The following is a 13,508-nucleotide window of genomic DNA, read 5'->3' on the forward strand; positions in this document are numbered from 1 at the left end:
CATTTTTTTAATAGCAAAAAAAAAAAAAAACACAACCAAAAAACAACAACCAAAAAAGAAGGAACTCGGCCAGCTTGAGCCGAGTTGAGCAGAAATGCAGAAGCTGGGATCTGGAAGTTTCCATGGCATCCCTGCAGCACGCTGCCTGCTCCCAACCGTCCGGGTGCTGCCCGTCTGTGTCCCCCGGCCCTGCTCCGCCCCGCTAAGGTCGGTCCGGCCCGCCGAGCCTCGGCCAGCAGACGAAGAGCCGGGCTGGGGGCTGCCCGCAATGCGTAACGCCTCCCGTCTGCCCCCGTGAATGAGCTCAGATATAAATGTTTATATCCGTGGATATATGGATATCCGGCTATTGTCGCATCCAGCGACTAAATAACAACCCCTTAACAAAAAAAAAAAAAAAAAAAAAAAAAGCCAAAACAAAACACCCCACACAAGCCATAACGACGATGATGATGCTGACGGGAGGGGGGGGGGGGGGGGGGGGGGGAGGAAATAAATAAATAAAAGCGAGCGAGAGTCGGCGAGGGAGAGGGAGGCAGGTTCAATTATCTAAACAAAGAAATCATGGCGGAGTGTTTACATTTGGCTGCCCAAAGCCTGTCGGATTACGGACCCCCCCCCAAACACACCCGGCCCTCCCGGCCCCCCGCAGTAGCGGCGTGCCGGAGCCCGCCCGCCGACACCTCGCCGCGGCCCGGGTAAGTGCGGAGCTCGCGGCGGCCGGACCCGCGCCCCGGCCCTCCCCGGGTGGGCGGCGGGGCGGGGGCCGAGGCGGCTCCCCTCGCCCGGTGCGGTGCCGCGTGTGTGTGTGTATGCGTGTATATATGTGTGTGTATATATATGCGTGTGTCGGGAGGGGACGGGGCTCGCCCGCCGCCGCCGCGCTACCCCCGGGCTCGCCGCGCCCCCCCGGCCCCGCGGCCGCCGTGCCGCCTCCCTCCGCCCCGGGGTCACGGCGCCCGGCGCTCGCTGCCGGCTCCGCCCCCGTGGCCGCCCCCCCCCGCACCCCCCGCCTGTCCGCCGCCGCGGCGCCCACGGGGCGCGGGGACGGGGCTCGGCGCGGCCGCGTGCGGGGGATCTGCCGCAGCCCCGGGGGGGCGGATTTGGGGAGTGAGGGGCCCGGCGTCGCGGGGGATGGGGAAGAGGGGGGGATGGGGGGGGTGAAGGCTGGATGCGGCTTCTGCTGCCGCTGTCCGAGCGCCGCGTCGCAGAGGGCGTGTGAGAGTAGAGAGGTGGGTGGGTGGGAGCTGGCTGCGTGCTGAGACCCTCGTCCGAATCGCCATCACACCTCCATGCCGTGACCAACGAGTGCCCTCGCCTTTAGGTGGCTTTGCCCTCCAAACGCGCACACCGTGACATGCGCTTACTCTCTCTTAGCCCTGTATGCTCTCACCACCAAAGGACCTCAGCCTCGAGCCAAGGTGCTGTGCCATGCGTCCAGAAGCCCTTGCTCACAAACGTCCTTGGCCCTAAGTGCTTCCATCTCCAGGCTCCCTCATTCCCAGATGCCCTTACTTCCAAACCTCCTGACTCTCAAACAGCCACACTGCAATTTTCCTTGCCCCAAAAGACCCAGCCCTGAAAGTCCTTGCCCCCAGCTCCCCTGTAATGAGGGGAGGGGCTTTGCTGATCTTGTGTTCTTCTGAAACCCTCTTCTGGTCGGCCCTCTGGAACAGCCAGAAGGGCCTGGGTCCCTCTGCTGCCAACAGGCTGCTCCCTGACTCTGGGCCCCCACGGGCTGCTGCTGTGAAATACAGAGATGACCCTTTCAAACAGTCTGTATGTGTTGCTCCCACGTGTCCATCAAAAAGTCCCCTGGCCCTGGTACATCTCAGCACCAGAAAGCTGTAAAACTACTTTGACACCTCAGCCCTCCTGGATCTGGCTAACGGCAGTCCCCCTCCTTCCCCCCTCCTCACTGCTGCACTAATCCTAGGCTGCATGTCCGACTATGCTGCATGTATCCCTGCAGCAGGATGCTGGGGAGCAGCAGGGTGCTGTGACAACAGCACAGTGCACACATCTTGCAGGGCTTTGCAGGCTGTTCTGCTGGGTGCACAAGGACAGCAAAACGACTGCTTTGGCAGTAGGATCTAAGGGCTGGAGAGAGCAGTTGGCTGGTTCCTGGTGTTCTCTGTGCTGGACCTACTTTTATTTCCAATGGCTGTGCTCCTGCATGTCCCCAGTTCAAAGTGTGCTTTGAGCTATGCAAGATGGAGGTCTGTATTTGGAGAGGTATGCAAGTTACGTCTTTATTTTTTGTTGAACTGCTCATCTTAAAAGTTTGGGAAGTCAAAATCGTTAAATGAAAGAGAAACGCCTCCTTATTGCATTACAAGGCTCTGGAAGAGAAAAAGGCGGGTTGAGACTCGGGAGGTTTGAGATGTCCACTCTTCATACTCTCCCAAGCTGTTTCTCAAGGCAGTGGGGCTTGTGGTGGCTCACTGCTGTGCTGTTGGGAAGTCAGTGTGCATGTCAGCGTGTCAGCGGTGCACTGAAACGAGGGAAGCAGAAATCTGAGGTTCACACTGGTGCCTCTGCTGGGTTTGCCTGCACGTGGGCCACGGCTTTGCTTCTCTGGCTGAGCCCTTTGTTGGGACTGTGGGAACACGCAGTGCACACAGGGGATGTCAGCTGCCCAAAATACGAGAGCTGCAGCACGAGATCCTTCTGTCTGCAGAGCCTCCTGCCTGCATTCCCATTGCCCTCCATCCGCATTTAGGCCGGGCACTTCTGGGTTTGTACGTTCTGTGGATAAAAGGCCTGCTGAGGAAATTCCCCATACACTTTGATTTTTTGCCATTTTGCTTCCTGCTTGAACTGTCAGTTCCTGGAGTCTCTGAAGGTCTGAGGCTGTTTTCTCAAGGAAAGCTCTTAATTTAAGTGGCCTGTTAACTGTTAATTGCTGTTCTGTTCTGGCTATTTACCTGAATCTCATGTCAAACCTGCTGTTCTGGTCTGGAGGCTACACTGCTTATGTGCTCTGATCTCTAAACTGTTCCTGCTTTCTGCTGTTTTATTGAAGACCGCAGTAATATTTCTTTTCTTAATGCAAACTGACACATCCTAGATTTAAGGATTTTGTTGAGCAAGCTGCCCTGCTAGGAATGGCTGAAACAATAATTTCAGATCTGGTTAAAAAAAAAAAAAAAAATTCTCCAAGAAGTAATATTCGAAGAATTTTCTTGTTTTCTACAGCATGGGTGTATTTGGAGGAGAAAAGGTTAGATAGGAGGCCCTGCTTGTCCATCCACCAGCATCAGTAGAGCAGGTGTGAGCAGTGCTGGAGGTCCCAGTGTGTGCTGCTGGGAAGGCTGGAGGAGGCCTTGCTGTCTCCAGAGCTGTGAGCTGTGCAGTTGAAGCAGCGCTGGTGCAGCCACTGACATTCCATCCTTAGAAACAATTCTGTTTTTTTTTTTTTTTTTTTTTTTTCCTTTTGCTGCATTTAATAAAGCTATTCTCTTCCCTGCTAACTAATCGTATGAAATTGATGGCAGATTTTGGCTGCTTGATTGGGATAGTTGCACAGATATGTTTGAAAAATGCTAAGAGAATGGATATAATTTGATCTCAGACTGCAGAGAGCAGTAACAGGGCTGGTTCCCTTTTGGTGACTATCTGCAGTTCTTGATTAATGAGGGTTCATTCGGGTATTGAGAGAAGAGGAGAACTCTCAAATGACGCTGAATTTGTTTCCCCTGTATGTAATAGAATGAAACTCTCAGGCTATTGCTGGACAGTAAGATATTCTGACATGAATATATATTTTGGAGCTCTGCACAAAATGAGGATTTCATGCATAGGCAACGCAGTGTGACAAGTCATATCCTGTGTGACCTTGTGCGTACAGTATAAAGTTGTGTAATACGATCTTCTGCTAAATTATTACACAAAATAAATAGAACATACCTCATTTTTATGCTAATAATGATGTTTTTCAATTCTAAGCTCCTTTTATGCTAAGATCTCAAAGTAAATTACAGGTAGAAGTAAACCAAGCTTCATGGCACCGCTGTGAGTTGTAGTATTATCATTCGGAGACTACTTGAAGGTATCTTTATTAATTGCTGTTGTTTAATTTTCTGTTAATTATTGCTTGATATGCTTAGCTTGTGATACTGTTCTCTCCCCTAATACGTTAACAATAAAGTATAATCTTCTGAAGGTGAGGGGAAACAAATGTTTTAATTTCAGCCACAAAAATGGTCAGATCTGTCAAGGGCAAGGGGAAAAGTGATACCGACTTCAATTCCTCAAGGAATTAGCAGTGGTTTTGCCAATAGCATGTGTTTTCTGTGGCTGGAGCAGAAAGTAAACTTGGTATCGGTTTGATCCGTGGTTCATCCCGTGATGTAAGCGTGGGTGAGAGGCTGATGAGATTTTACAGAGAGGTTAGCTAAGGGAACAAAAACCTATACTGTTTTCTTGAATTTGAATTACAAAGGATAGGATTTCCAAAAGTGCTGATTGTTTTATAAGGCCAGCTGCCGTTAAAGCCAGTGGTAAAAGTGTCATTTACTCAATGAGAGCCAAATTAAGCCACTGGGGGGCTTCTGCAGTCCTATCCTTGATGTTTGTAAAGTGTGAGATCGATCTTGCGCCCCTGATACCTCCAGCAGGTGTTTGTTACCAAGTTCAGCACAGGATTTGATTCTCATTCACGCGGAGATGGAGTAGCATTTCTGGGGGTGAGAATCCAGCCTGTAATGCTCTTCAATAGCTTTTTCCCCATCGATGTCAGTACTTGGGACGGTCAATTAGTAGAGAATTTGCTCAAACTTCTTAATGCGTATTTACAACCTTAATTCCAGTTTAACAGAATGTTTTGTGGTGGAACGTTTACAGAAAGAGCATGTGGAAAAATTATCGCTGCGTGTATTAAGCACAAAGAAAGCATCCCTGTGCTGCTGTGGAGGAGCAACTGACAAAACAGAACATATTACAAGAAGCTATCTTTTTCATTAAGTCTGCACAAAATGAGGATTTAACGCATGGGCAGCACAGTCAGTCCCAGCGGTTTAGTGCCCATAATCCCACCTTGAAAATGGCTTCACAATCATAATTACTGTTACAAAATGGACACCGCTTCCATTTCTGCCATGTCTACTTCACACACAACTAATTGCAGGCACAGAAGGCGAGGTTCTTATTTCACCAGCCGCCTGGTTCCAGCACTGCAGCTTTGTAAACCTGCCCATAAGATTTCCAGTCTGTCACTGATAACTTTTGCTTTGCCTTGTTTTGTCACAACGATGCAGAGCATGGATGGCAGCCGCCCTCACTTTGGCCCAGCTCAAACTGTCCCTGGACATTAAGATACTATGACATGAATATATATTTGTGAGCTTTGCACAAAATGGGCATTTCACGCATAAGCAACACAGTGTGACGACTAGTATCCAGCATGACCTTGCAAATGCAGGCTGAGCTCCAAATGCACAGCTCCAAAAGGGAAGGTGTTGCATTGCCTACAACAGGAAGGAGTGCAGCAGAGTTTTGGGTTCTAGAAGGAAATCCCATAGTTGGGTTCCAAGACTACAGCTCTTCCTACAAGTTCCTACAACCCACCGCTTTACCTGGCTGGTGAAGAAGCATGGCTCGAAACAAAAAAATTCCAACTACTTTTATAAAGGAAGGGTCACTGTTAGGTAAAATCCATCATAAGCAGTGGAACTCATCTCAGCGAGCTGCAAATCCTCTTCGTGCTGGAGGCTTCAAAGCCTCTGTGTTCCAGGTGTGCTGTTTCTCATTTTAATGGGCCCTATGTTTTGTCACTCGTTTAAGTCATGGGTCTTCTTTCCTATACATTTTCTTATCTGCTTTTTTTCTCTTGCTGAATGAAACAGGTTTTTTTTTTTTTTTTTTTTTGTTTGTTTATTTGTTTTTGTTTTCTTAAAAAATGACTTTTTAATGTAGGAAATCATGTATGTTTGCATATATATATATACAAGAATAAATATAGGGAGGTTGACCTCTTTGAGGCTATCTACTCAGGTAATGTTGTTTTCTTGTAGGGGGGAACTGAAATAAGATCTTGAAGTATACAAGCTATCCTTATTTTGAGGGTAAATTACAATAACACTCCTGTATCCAATGAAAGGGTGGGATTGTGTGAAGTGTGGCACACTAAGTAACTGTCTCATATATTTGCAAGAAATTATTCTGGTTTGGCTTTCAGTGAGGTTCTATTAGAAAAACCATTCCTAAATGTTAGATTTATGGACATACAGATGCAGACACAGCATATTCTAGACTCTGCATACATTTTGGCCTAAGAACACATTCATTTTGCTTCCAAAAAGCAATCTATAAGGTGTAATATATTGGGTAATATTTCTTAAATTTTAAAATCTATGAGGTTTGGATATTCGTGTACGTTTGCAAAGCACCTCGTGTTTATCTCTGACTGGGGCCTGTGGGTAGTTCAGAAATATAAATATTCAATTGTAATTATGGTTATCTTTTCTTTCATGACTTGAAGTTTCATCTTGGGTGAGTGAAACTCCCTTCACAATTATTTTCCTACCTCTATCGTAGTTTTATTTCAGATCAGGAGTGATGTTTGGAAGGGATCATGCACACGTTTGGTGCTTTGATTCTCATCGTGGAGTGGTCTCATAATGCCTGAAATGGATTCCTCTTGCAATGAGCTACACCAGAGTGTATTATCTTGCAGCACACCTTGTGGGACCATTTTAGAAATAGATTGAAGTAAACCATCTGAAAGTTAAGCGATGTGGATGTTGGACCATTTTTGCTTTGCAGATCATCCCTTGTTTCCCTTTGCTATCTGCTAAATGGTCCTTGGTCTTTGAGCTGAGAGGCCATTAGGAAATAAGCCCTGCTGCTGATTGCAATTGCACCTGGTTTAGTGCTTTGCTGAAAGGTCCCCGAGGAATATTCTATCAGATAGCAACTCCTAACCCCAGTGGATATACTCTTCTTTATTAACACCGTGAAAGAAGTGACAGAAGGGTTTTCTTTTGACTGCATTTGAGTCTTGGTGGAAAAGCCCAGTTAATGGAACTGTTTGTGGAGTCCCTTGCTTGGTTTTCACTGGGTGACCCTGTGATAAGATACCTCCTGAGGCAAAGGCTTCGCTGTATGCCACCACAACCACACGGAGCGGAACTTCACACGACCTGAGAAAACTCCACAGAATATTGAGTATTTTGAGTATGCACTTCAAAATGGCTGTCATGATGAACTGACAGCAGCAGTCGCAAATAAATAATACATATTTTTAAAATTCTCATAATTACATGTTTACCCAATAGGCCAGAACGGCTCTGTCCCAAGGAGCTGCTGCAGTCTGAGTAAATAATACATGTTTTAAAGTCCATAATTACATATTTAAACGATAGACTATCGAGGAAATAATGCACATTTTAAAAAGTCCATAATTACATATTTACATGATAGTCTGTAAGTTCTGTAATTACTTATTTGCACAATAGACCATAGCAGCTGTTACTGTCTATTATGGTTACTCTCAAAGAATTATATTATGGATTTTTTTTTTTTTTTTTTTATAACTTAAAAGAAAAAAAAAAAAAAAAAAGTATATTTAACTAGGACATTGTATTATTCATCTTAAAAAAAAATCCACAAACCTCCGAGATAAGAAAATCTCTAGGAAGGTAAAACTTTAGGGTGATAGGGAGACACCTATCTCAGTTCTCAGTTGTACAGTGATAAATGTCTTTTGCTTAGCACGAGAAGCTTAGGATTGGTTATTAATTTCAGAATTTCTTTCCTTAGGTAGCTGATACATAAGTATGCAACATGATGTGATTATTCTTTCCTTATTGTGTAGGTGCTCAATCAGGATAAGCATTTGGGATAACTAAAATTCTTCAGTTCCTGTTCTGCTCCCACTAAAGCCGGTGATAAAACTCCCATCAACCCGGGTTTGAGAAACCATTTATACTGAGGACAGCACTTAAGCCTGTACTTGAAATCAATGGCACTTAAGCATCTTTTTAAAAATAAGCACATACTTAAGGCCTCTCATGAATTCTGATGGACTGAAACATATGATTAAATGCTTTCCTGAATTGGGATACTGTCTTCTGTGAAGGCAGGATTGGAACTCACCCAGTCTGTGGCTTTTTGGTGGGCCACAGGTGTGTGTTGTTCATGGCATGCCTTCTCCCCAAGGAATAGATTTTTCAGCACAATCAACTATGGCTGTATGTGCTGGAATCAGTACTGTAGCAAATGCGTTGCTGCTCCTTTGTTCCTTGTAAAGACTCATGGATTGAGAATTCCTCCAGTGTTTTCCATAGCTCAGCCGCTGAATTTATTCCTCATGTTAAAGACTGGATCAATACGCCTAAATGAGACTTCTGTCCATAATTACTACTAAATAGCAAGGCTAAATCAAGCAAGTCAGAATCTGACATTTAGCTCAGTCAGACCTCGTGCATTTAGCAATGAAAGAGAGTATGAAAGGGACCTTTGATCCTCACTGTTAGTTTCATTAAAACATTTGAGTTAAGAGAATTTGAATTGTTGGGAGCCCCACTTACAGATAATGGCTAAAATGTAATGAAATATGCAAGCACATTTTAACTGTGGTTTACAGTCCAGCTGTGCCATGTCTGCTGGTTACATTTGAAGAGCTGAAGGTTTTGGCAATGGACCGTATAGCACCAAAATTTGATTAAAAAAAAAAAAAAAAAAAAGGATCTATTGAGAGATAAAGGAGTTGGAATTGACATGCACAGAGGAAGAAAATACTCAGTGAAAAAATAGTTCTGCTATTTTTTTGCTATGGATCTTCCCAGATGCTGTTACTGACACTAGTGCATACATTTGGACATTTGGTTAAGTGACCTGGAGCTTCGAAGGTCAAAGGGAAAGTCAATATCAATGCTTTGTTAAAAACCCAAAGAGGGTAGAAGAAATTCTAGCAAGCCTAGATAGCAGGAACCTCATTACCTGCCTGTTTAGTATTTGAATTGAGCAAATGAAAACAAGGGTTGCAAAGGATTAGAGAGCCAAATACAAAAGCTTTGGATTGCGTTGTAACCATTTTTAAAGCATCTGCATTCTTGTTCACATTCTCCACAGCAAACCTTTGCCCTGAAAAGTAAAAACAGAAGGCATGTGTTTTTTGTTGGACAGCCCTGTGGCACTCAGCACAGTGAGAAGAACCCGTCCTCTTCATACGGATGTGAAACTGTCGAGGTCATTCTACTCCGTGTTTCCTTTGAAAGCACATATGTAAACATCTGCTGGTTTTGTAGCATTTGTGAGCTTTACAGTTGTGTTGGCATGCCACAGTTGCCATCTTTTACATGTGCATCCTAATCCTGGGAGTTACCTGCATTCTTTGAAGGTTATGAGAATCTCCAGCTTTTCACCAGGTGAATGTCGAGATTCTTCACTTCTCCCAACCTTTTTTATTTGTATGACATCCATCCTTGCCAGGCAGGCATGTTACCTGCCAGCATTTCTGTTACATATTGCAAAATATGGGCTGTGTGTTCATGTTACTGTGGCATTTCTTTAATAATTCTGATGTCAGGTGGAATACATCCGGAACCACAGAGTGTTAAGTTTACCCAAATAGACAGCATGTGTTGTACCATGTAAGCTGTATTAAGGGAAAGCTTTATTATCATATGCTGTATGGGCAGAAACCAGCTTATTTTATTGTGAGAAATCCCACGAGGGAGACAGCACAGGGAATGTTACGTGAGGAAGGTAAGAAAATTCCAACGCGTTATGTTTGCCAATAAGTAGCACTTTGTACCTGTGATTTTGTTAATTGCCAGAAGTAATTTTAAATTCATCAGTTATCAATGACTAATTCTATCAGCATTGTTGCCAGGAAGAAAGTTAAAATCCCAGTAGGATTGATGCAACACTTTCCCCTTCATAGGTAGATACATTTAGTGCAGAGTAATTTGTCTCATGCGGTATTTTGGAATAGCTTTGAAAAATTAGATTTGAGGCTAAGGGGAGATTTTATTGCTGTCTTCATGTGTGTAATGAGAGAGTATTTGTCTTTTTGAGAAGACGGAGCCAAACTTTCTCCTGAAGTGCACAGTGAAAGGAGGAGGACACAAACTGCAGCAGAGGAGGTTCTGATAGGGTCTGAGGAAGAATATCTCAGTGAGGATGGTCAAACATTGGAAAAAATTACGCAGACTGAAATCTCAAACTTCTGCAACTTTTTGCACTGAGTCCCCAGCTATGTTTTGTAGGATGCAGTATACACAGGACAGGCTTCTGCTGCTGCACAGAGTCTGGAGGTGTTAGTGGCTTTGGTGGGGGATCCCACACCACCTTCCCCATATTCTGCAGAGAGCTTTTGCATTAAAAACGTGTTGTGCTATGTAAAAATAAACTCTTACTGGTTTGTGGTGGTACTCATTTGTGATGGAAAAGCAGGTGATTACCTATATGATGCCAAATTTGTCAAAAATAGTTATTCACTTGTTAGCTTTCTTTTATCGCTTTTGTTATTATGATAGATTTTGAGGACAGAGACAGATTTCTTTCCTGTAGTATAAACTACAGTAAGAGGTGGCATTATAGCACTTTCATCTATTGCCTCTTATAATGATAAATATTTCTGTGACAAAGCATTGTAAAAACCTGTATGTATAATTTCCTCTATCCTCATTATTAGCAGGAAGAGTAAAACTACTGTTTGCCACTGCTAGGGGTTGTCAGCACCTAAATGATTCCTCACAGGTAAAGAATACCTCCTTTCTCACACTATCTTTTCTATAGCTAATATGCTGTTAAGATTTTTATTCAGTCAATATACTTTTCCCATACAGACCACTTTTGCATTTGATGGTACCAGCTGCAACTGAGGAACACTGCAAGAAAGAAATGTCCATCCTTTAAAGACTTTTTTTTTTCCCCTTTGGTCCTTTTTTCTCTGTTAAAGACAAGAATCTGTGAATATAATAGTGAAATAGCTGGGCCTGGGAGAGGTTGCCAAGTTTTCCAGCACAGTTGGTCAACAAGGCTTATGTTATTATAGATGGATAAAACTGGGACTCGGAGAAACTGAAGAACTTTCCCATTGTGTCCCTGGAAGAAAAGTAGTGTAGCTACTACAGCACTGAGGAAATGTTGCCTACTTCATCACACGCATTCATCAAGAAAAAATAATACGCTTTGGTAAAGCGAGCTGTTTTCCTTCCATCCTAAATGCATTCTGAGAGATGAATTTGATGAATTTCAGTGTTCATCAAAGCAAAGGAAGTTTTACTGTAGCTCTAACTAGTGAGAGACAGTGTGGAAAGGTGTTGTGCAAGCAAGCCCTCACAGCTGTTTGTTTAATGGACTTCAAACCTGACCTGCCGCACCCCTTCAATGAACTGACAGACCTCTCTAGTTCAAAGAGGACAAGGGACAATTGGGCTGCAGTTATTAGGTTCATCTGTTTTCTGTTGTGTGGAGCCTAGAATCTTTGTTTTAAAGGGTGTTGGGAAAATATGAAGCAGGGGACTAATGCAAGGGCTAATACGAGGAGCAGGAGGGATGGAGCATGGCTGTAGCTAAGAACTTCACGCAGCACAGGTCAGAATAGCTGTGATTCTGCCTTGCTGAGTTACAGAGAAATTTGAAGTCGATCAGAATGATAGGTGTAAGAAAGACGAGGGGAAAAAAGTCAGCGAAATTTCAGATACAACAAATTCTGTTTATCCACGCCGTTCTTCTTCTTGAATCTTGAGTTCTACTTCTGTTCTTCAAAGGATGTCTATTTTTAAAACACAGCTGAGCAACTTGCTGATAGCAGAATAGTTAAACAGCTCTGTTTTGGTCCTGATGGTCTTACAGGCGTGCACCAAAAACAATTATTAAGAAAAACAGATATATTTGTTGGTGCTAATGGTGCATGCTGAGTAGTGTTTGTTCAGGAGACAATGCAGAAAGTCAGATTTTTAGGAATCAGGTATTCAGGTAAGCAAAATAATGATTTCCCTACATTTTTATATGTCTCTGTTTTGCATCCTTGGTATTCACACACCCAAACAGACGTGGCCCACCTGCTGTTCTATAGAAGACTTGTGAATGAAGAAATAAAATAAAATTAGAAGTCTTGTTCTCATTTGTGAACAGTGCATAAAAGTAATTGATCACTAACATAACTAGGTGATAGTGGTTTTGGTCCCTAATATATTTTTAATACACTGATAAGTTCTGAGCAAAAGATAGGAAAATGAGTAAATTAGGATAAAACCAGTTAATATTCACAAACTCTTGTTTTCACCAGCTCCAGCCCAAGATCTTTACGTAACCACAGTGTATTTTAATGATGACTGTTGATCACGTTTTCTTTACACCCTGAACACCTTTGTGCAGAAGTAGCTGTGTGTTAGAAATGTGCAAATGCTGGGTGTGTGGTTGGAGGCAGGTGAGAATCTGGCAGATCTACATCCCCAGCTACCACATCATTTCACAACTGCATTTATATTCAGTCAATGGTGTTAACGTTGTAGCTTTTTTTTTCTTTTTCTTTCTGATAGTTCCTGTAATTTCTCCGAATGCCATTATAATAACTTCTCTATCACCTGCACCTTTTAATGATTCATAAATTCCTTGATTTCTATGAACAGCAAACTGTAATAGCGCTATGATCAGAACAGCATGCCAAGGTATAAGAGAAACTTCTGCTGCCTGACTACCTCCAGCTTTCCTTCATTGCCTGACTAAATTGTTCAAAATGAGGTTTCCACTACAATTTGAAACAAGGAACTCCTGAGTTCAACACGAATACCAGAGAAGGAGACCATGCTGAAAATTAAAAAGCAAAATAGACAATAGCATGTAACAGATTTCAAATAGGGTACGTGAAAGAGCATGCACTGTAAAACAGGCATTATTAGCCGTACCACAATTTCTTTTTCCTCTTTCAGTCATTTGGTCCTTTTAACTACCAATTTCCCCTATCCACTGCCTACACACATGCACTGTGCACGTGTTCTGCCACTATTATACTTTCCAGTAACTTTTTCTGGGATGGTTAAACAGCTTCATTTGAATACACGAAGGGGCTTCTGTGAAGCAGGTTGTGTGATAAACGCTGGATCGCTGTCGTTCCTGTTTGTTTCCAACCTAGCTAAGCTAAATGCATTCCTTAAAACCATTGTTGGCTGAAATTGCAGATGTTGTAGCCAGAAGTGTTTGCTTTGTTTGTTTATTTATTTTTTTTCCTCCTCTAAGCTTTAAAAAAACAGTTCATGCTTAGGATTAGGCACTCCATGCTTTTCCAGAATCTGGTGATGTGCTCCATTTTATGCCATCTTGGGAGCAACTTTGACTCTCTAGGCCATGTTATGTTCCCATGTAATCAGTTTGCCTGAAAGGTGGTTTCCATTATAAAGCTCAGTGCTTCATGCTAATGTTGGTCGCTTTCTCATTGGATTGAATAGACATAGAGAAAAGACTCCTCACTTCTCAAGAGTAGGTATGAGGTACCTTAATTTTATAGATAAGCTTGCAGTATGCTGTGATGGGATCTGCTGTGTAAAGATGCA

At 43.4% G+C, this 13,508-nt stretch overlaps 1 long non-coding RNA gene across 14 annotated transcripts in view; it reads left to right on the forward strand.

Moving 5' to 3' along the window:
• The first annotated feature begins 513 nt into the window (after nucleotides 1–513).
• LOC128078361 (uncharacterized) overlaps nucleotides 514–13,508 on the forward strand; it is a 456,397-nt gene continuing 443,402 nt past the window's right edge. For all 14 annotated transcript variants that reach the window (XR_008205608.1, XR_008205603.1, XR_008205623.1 and 11 more), the window contains exon 1: nucleotides 514–698. This is a non-coding gene — a long non-coding RNA (uncharacterized LOC128078361). The remainder of the gene's footprint in view (nucleotides 699–13,508) is intronic.

This window comes from Tympanuchus pallidicinctus, unplaced genomic scaffold (assembly GCF_026119805.1).
Source record: "Tympanuchus pallidicinctus isolate F22 unplaced genomic scaffold, pur_lepc_1.0 scaffold1, whole genome shotgun sequence".
In the NCBI taxonomy this organism is placed as follows: Eukaryota; Metazoa; Chordata; class Aves; order Galliformes; family Phasianidae; genus Tympanuchus; species Tympanuchus pallidicinctus.